Source organism: Protobothrops mucrosquamatus, unplaced genomic scaffold (genome assembly GCF_001527695.2).
Source record: "Protobothrops mucrosquamatus isolate PMUCROS unplaced genomic scaffold, P.Mucros_1.0 scaffold_242, whole genome shotgun sequence".
NCBI lineage: Eukaryota > Metazoa > Chordata > Lepidosauria > Squamata > Viperidae > Protobothrops > Protobothrops mucrosquamatus.
This window is the reverse complement of record NW_015386318.1, coordinates 29970-36517: the sequence shown is the minus strand read 5'-3', so window position 1 is coordinate 36517 and position 6548 is coordinate 29970.

The following is a 6548-nucleotide window of genomic DNA, read 5'->3' as shown; positions in this document are numbered from 1 at the left end:
GACTTCCATTCCCAGAATTCCCCAGCCCTGAATCCCTTCATCTGTATTAAAAAGCCAAATATTTTCAATTTTAACCTATCAGTGCTGTCAATCAACAGTCCTGCTTTTGTGGCATCTAACATTAAATATTTTATTCCTCTTGTTTTCAGCAGTTTTCTCCAACTCTGTGATTTTGCACTATTTAGCCTTTCCAGCGGTCTATCTTTCTCTGCCATTTATGTAGTTATGACATGCTTGACGTTTTTCCAATGGGTTCAATGTCCCTGCCCTTTAATATCAAAGAGATATTGCAATATTTGATCTAGATTTATCATGGTCTTTCTATGACATAGCTGGTTCCGAATAAAACTGAGTATAATTTTGTGAAAAATACCACATAAATAACCTAGCTGCTTAGCCTGAATTCATGGCAAAAGTGCCCGGATCTATTTAAACAAGTCATGAAGATTTTTGGATTTTGGACGGTACTAAATTAAATTAGTAATTTAAGCCTCAAGCAGTTATACTAATCCAGAAGGCTTGGCACCTTGAACAGGACAAGTGTTTAAGCCCTTTCGAACCAAGAGAATGGCTCTCCATTTGTAGAAGACATTGGTTGACAAATGCAGAGAAGAGCAACAAGGATGATGAGTGGACTGAAGGCTAAAACCTATGAAGAACGGTTGCAGAAACTGGGCATGGCTAATCTAGAGATGAGAAGGACCAGGGGAGACATGACAACAGTGGTCCAATATTTGAGGAGCTGTCACAGAGAGGAGGGGGTCAATCTATTTTCTAAAGCACCTGAAGGCCAGACAGGGAACAATGGATGGAAACTGATCAAGGAGAGACTCAACTTAGAAATAAGGAGAAATTTTCTGACAGTGAGAACAATCAACCAATGGAACAGCTTGCCTTGCCTTCAGAAGTTGTGGGAGCTTCATCACTGGAAGCTTTCAAGAAGAGACTGTCAGAAACGGTGCTTGGGCAGCGGAGGGGGGGGGGGTTGGACTAGAAGACCTCCAAGGTCCCTTCCAACTCTATTACTCTATTCTATTCTTTAAAAAGTCAGAATGTCTCAGAGCCTTGCCTATAAACCAGACCCCCCTGCCTGAAATCTTCACCAAGTATTTCTCGCCAAGACCAAGTCAACCACCCCACTTTCGGCCTGAATGGAATATACATTAAATCTCCCTGCTGCTTTTCCACTTTGCATCTGCCCAAAGTTTGGAGGGGCTTTGCATAATCTGTCCGGAGGTGCCTGGAACAAGATTGGAAAGCCGAAATGCTGGGAGTTTCTTGCCTGGGTCTTCCCCCTCCGCTTTCCCCTTCTCCTGCCAACTGTCTGTTTGACCTAGCAGCTTCAAAGCCCAGTCACGCCACACCAGCCCGGCCCCGTATCTCCCTTCCAAGAGATTTACTACTCCGTCAGCTGACGCTCCTTCCTCAGACGCAGCTCAAAGGCCATTAAATCTGCAGAGCCCGTTCCTAAAGCAAGAGGCTCGTTCTTTCCCTTCTATAATTTATGGGCTTTCAAGGGGTTTTTAAGGAACCAAGCCTCTCGGTCTCCGGATTTGAATTTCATGGGGCAATATGAAAGTGATTAAACGAGAACTTCTCGGAATGTGGTTTGTGTTCTGAGCCATGGAGGCAGCCGACGACGCAACCGATCAAACTCAACCTCGGTGGTTTACCTAATCCTGCTCAGGACAAGCCGTGCAGCCCAGCTGCAGCTGGTCCCAGTGGCAGAAAGCCCCCGGGAGAAACAGGGTGCCAGGATGTCACCAGGACTGCGACAGCTTTCAAAACCCCCCAAGAGAGTATTTTGGCAGCTCTTTCGTGTAGATATCGACTTGCCAGAATTCATTTAGTGACTGTTCAAACTTACAACGGCCCTGAAAAAAGCAACTTAGGACTGTTTTTCACACAACTATTGCAGAATCCCCGTGGTCACGTGATCAACATTCAGTTGCTTGGCAACTGGCATGTACTTGTGACGGTTGCAGTGTCCCAAGGTCATGGGATCATCTTTTGCAACCTTCTGACGAGCAAATTCAATGGGAAATCCAGATTCAGTTTATAATTAGGTTAGTAACTTAACAACTGCAGCTTGTTTCGCTTAAAAACTTGTGGCAAGGAAGGTCATGAAATGGGGCAAAGCTCACTTAAGAACTGTCTCCCTTAGCAACAGAAATTTGGGGCTCAGTTGAAGTCGTAAGCTGAGGACTGCCTGTATTTAGTCTTTTCTTTGGATCTGTACAGGATGACAGGCTATAAAGATTTAAACTGTCTGCACATTTGGTCAAAATGCTTGCCCTGCGGCCTGGGAAGCTTGAAAGGTTGGGCACTAACATTCTGGAAAGGATGAAGTAGGGTACCTGTGATACGCACAGCCACCTCCTTGTAGCAGAATTATACTACGGCTTAGTTGTGGGGTGTGAAATCAGCCCCTTTGGGGATATCCTGCATGTATGAATGGATATCATGACCAGTTTATTATACTATGGCCAGTTTGGTCCAGTGCTCTAGTGGTTAAGACTTCAAATCCCGTGTTAGCCATGAAAGTTGGCTGGGTGATTATTGCTTTGTTGCCTTTGACTGAATTTTCCATCTCTCCCCACCTATCTTTTGCACAGAACATTCTAGAATAGAATAGAGCTGGAAGGGACCTTGGAGGTCTTCTAGTCCAGCCCCCCGCTCAAGCAGGGGAACCTACACCATCTCAGACAAGTGACTGTCCAGTCTCCTCTTAAAAATCTCCAGTAATGGAGCGCCCACGATTTCTGATGGCAAACTGTTCCACTGGTTAATTGTCCTCACTGTTAGGAAGTTTCTCCTTAATTCCAGGTTGCTTCTCTCTTTGGTCAGTTTCCAACCATTGTTTCTCATCCTTCCCTCTGGTGCTTTGGAGAATAAAGTGATCCCCTCTTCTTTGTGGCAGCCCCTCAAGTACTGGAACACTACTATCATGTCACCCCTGTTTCTTCTTTCCTTTAGACTTGCCAAACCCAAGCCCTGTAGCCATTCTTCATATGTTTTAGTCTCCAGGCCTTTGATCAATTTAGTTGCTCTTCTCTGATTTTTTCCCAAAAAAATTCTAGTGTATTGCAATGCCTTTTTCTGGGTGCACAGCACAGGCAACCTCAGGGAACAAGTCTCCATATCTTCCCAGCAATTGGCAAGGACATTCAGACAGCATTCCACATCCTGCTGAAAACAGCACGCATGGCTGGCATCCCACGGATGGCAGAAAGTTTGATTAGGAATGTTGCTTCTCTGTCTACCCCTGTTCTTAAACCCACCATTCTTACAAAGCAAAGTCCTTTTTCCCTGGCTAACTGCATTAGATAATAGGAACCATCAATTGGAAATTAAACGGGGCTGCGTAAAAATGCCTTGAACATTAACAGCATTTAAATAATAATAATAATCTCATCGACCGTGCAAGAAGAAAAAAGTCCAGATTTTCTATATCACTACATAAACATATCATTGCTTCGCCCCCCCTAGGCAGATAATCCTCTCTCTCCCTCTCTCTCTCCCTTTTGGAAAGACCTGAGTGAGGAAGACAAACCCCCCAGGCAAAAGCAATACCCTCCATAGAATAATCGGAGATACATCTTACACCAGTTGTATGCATATGTTAGACACTAAATCCTTGGCTTAGGATAAAAAAAAGGGGGGGAAATGTAGGTCAGGTTTCTCCACTTCTGCCATACAAATATCTGGGAAAGTTTTGAGCCCCCCCCCTGTCTCCCCAGCCAGCAGGTGTCTGTCCTTCAGCTGCAAATCAATGAGATCAATAGAGCAGGACGAGACTATATGGATCGGTGCCACATGTCCGTAACTCTTGTAAACCGGAAATCAATTAATGGCAGTTGTCCGTCTCTATCTCAACCTTCTGGGGTGACAGAGAAAAGCTTGTGAACCTTCTCCAAAGATTTGCCCGGCATCGTAAAATGGAAGAGCAGGAAGGAGCTTTGGAGGTCATCTATTCCAGGGCTTTTCAACTTTTCACCCATTGTACCACTTTAAGGATATGGCAACATCCGAGTACCACCAGTCGCTTAGCAAGGTGTCAAAAACTTGATAAAGTACAGGTAGTCCTCGACTTATAACCGTTTGCTTAGTGACTGTTTGAAGTTACAATGGCACTGAAAAAAATGCCCCCCAAGCCACAGCCGAGCAAGACACCTGACTGCCTGCCCGGCCGTGCTCTTCCTTCTGTCCGAGGTTTTCATTGTTGTGAGCATTTCTGTTGAGGATTGGCAGGGGAGGGGGTGTTTGGTTTTTATTTCCCCCGTCTGCTGGGTGGTTGCAGCAGGTTTGGTCACTTCACATGACCCTGGGACACTGTGACCGTCATAAATATGAATCAGTTGCCAAGCATCTGAATGTAAATCACAAGACCCTGGAGATGCTGCAACATTCCAGCTGATCGGCGCTTCTTCTGGGCTCAGCAGAAGTGCCAGGATCAGTGCTGCTTTCCAGATGATTGGTGCTTCTTCAGGGCTCAGCAGAAGCACCAGGATCAGCGCCGAACTCCAGCTGGAGCCTGACGCTGATCCTGGCGCTTCCACTGAGCCCTGAAGCCCTGCAGCTCCAGCCATCTCTCGCTCAGGCTTGTGCGGTGCTGCCACCGGTTCAGCTCATTCCCCTCCCCCACTACTTTTCTAGGATGATCACGTACCACCTGCTAAGTGCCAATGTACCACAGGTGGTACCCGTACCACTGGTTGAAAAGCCCTGATCTATTCCATCCCTTCTGCCCGGTGCAGGGTTCTACAGATAGTCCTTGACTTACAACAGTTAGTTTAATGACCATTTAGAGTTACAACAGCACTATAAAAAAGTGACTTATATGATGGATTTTCACACGATTGCAGCATCCTTATGGGCACGTGATCAAAAGTCCGAGGCTTGAGAAATGACTCGTATTTATGACGGTCGCAGTCTCATCTGATCAACCTTGGCAAACTTTTGACAAACAATGTCAGTGGGGAAACCAGATTGACTTAACAATCGTGTTACTAAATAATGCCAGTGTTTCATTTAACCACCGTGGTCAATAAGGTCGTAAAATGGGGCAAAATTTGCTTAACAAATGTCTCAGCAACAGCAATTTTGGCCGTAAGTTGAGGATTGCCTGTACTATTATGGCAAGCTCTTATCTTATTTAGCCTCCAGCTCAGTGTTTTTCAACCTTGGCAACTTTAAGATGGGTGGATCTCAACTCCCAGAATTCCCCAGCCAGCATGGCTGGCTGGGGAATTCTGGGAGTTGAGGCCCACCCATCTTAATGTTGCCAGAGTTGAGAAACGCTGCCATAATTGTTAGAAAGCATTTCACCATCATTCCTGAAGCTGGTGATCATCCTACACTGACAATCCAACTGGATCATCAAGGAACTCTGCAAACAGGGAGGGCGTTTCAAAAACGCAGCAAGGAAGCATAGACAGTGCAGATAACATCCCGACGAACCACAACACCACTCTTATGTCTTGCCAAAGTGACCCACAACCCTGTTCTAACAACAGCCCGCAGGCTCTTCTCTATCTGCATTTAGCCAGCTAGCAAAGTTTATTTTATTTATGCGGGTTATTCCTAGATTCCAGTTTTCGTTTTGTATATTGTTGCTGTTCTAAGTGATTTCCTCCCACGGATCGCGGGGATGTTTGGCTGCTTGGATATCCGGTCTGCTCCTGAGATATTGGCGTTTTAAGTTGCAAGAAGAGACAGGAGATCGGCTAGTTTGGGGCACTGATAGAAAACTTGTCGGTCAAGCGTGAATCCTATAGAAGCGAATGCAAACAGATGAGGTTTATCAATAAGTAGCTTTTGGGAAAATGGGGAGGGGGATGTGGGAGGGAAGGCTAAAGGATCAGGAGAAATGCTAAAGGGCCAGACAAGGCTTGGGCCCACTCAGTGGCTGGAGAAGGCTGAAAGCTAAAAACAAAAAATCAGAACCCCCCTGCCTAAAGGAAGCATATTTCCCCATTTGGCGGAGCGTTTTAGAAGCTTCTAATAAGGGTGAAGATAGTATCAGCTTGATCCACTTTAGCTGAACCACAACAAAATCTTTCTTTGGAGAAAAAAAAAGGCTTTCAGTGTAATGGAGTTTAAAAAGAAAAAAAATACAGGGACACAGTTGTGCTTTTTTACACCCTTCATACTAAACTGGAGCCTGAGGCTTTATTGTTTGGAGTCCTTGTTGGAATGTTATTTTAGGAAAGAAAAAGAAAAAGAAAGAAGAAAGAAGAAAGAAGAAAAGAAAGAGAGAGAGAGAGAGAGAGAGAGAGAAAGAAAGAAAGAAAGAAAGAAAGAAAGAAAGAAAGAAAGAAAGAAAGAAAGAAAGAAAGAAAGAAGGAAGGAAGGAAGGAAGGAAGGAAGGAAGGAAGGAAGGAAGGAAGGAAGGAAGGAAGGAAGGAAGGAAGGGGAAACATAATGAGTGACTTTTTTAAAGCCCATTGTTACCCTGGATTAAATCCCTGGAATGTCCTGTTCTGGTTTATTTTAAAGGGAGATGATAAATAGAGATGAGATGATAGATAGATAGATAGATAGATAGA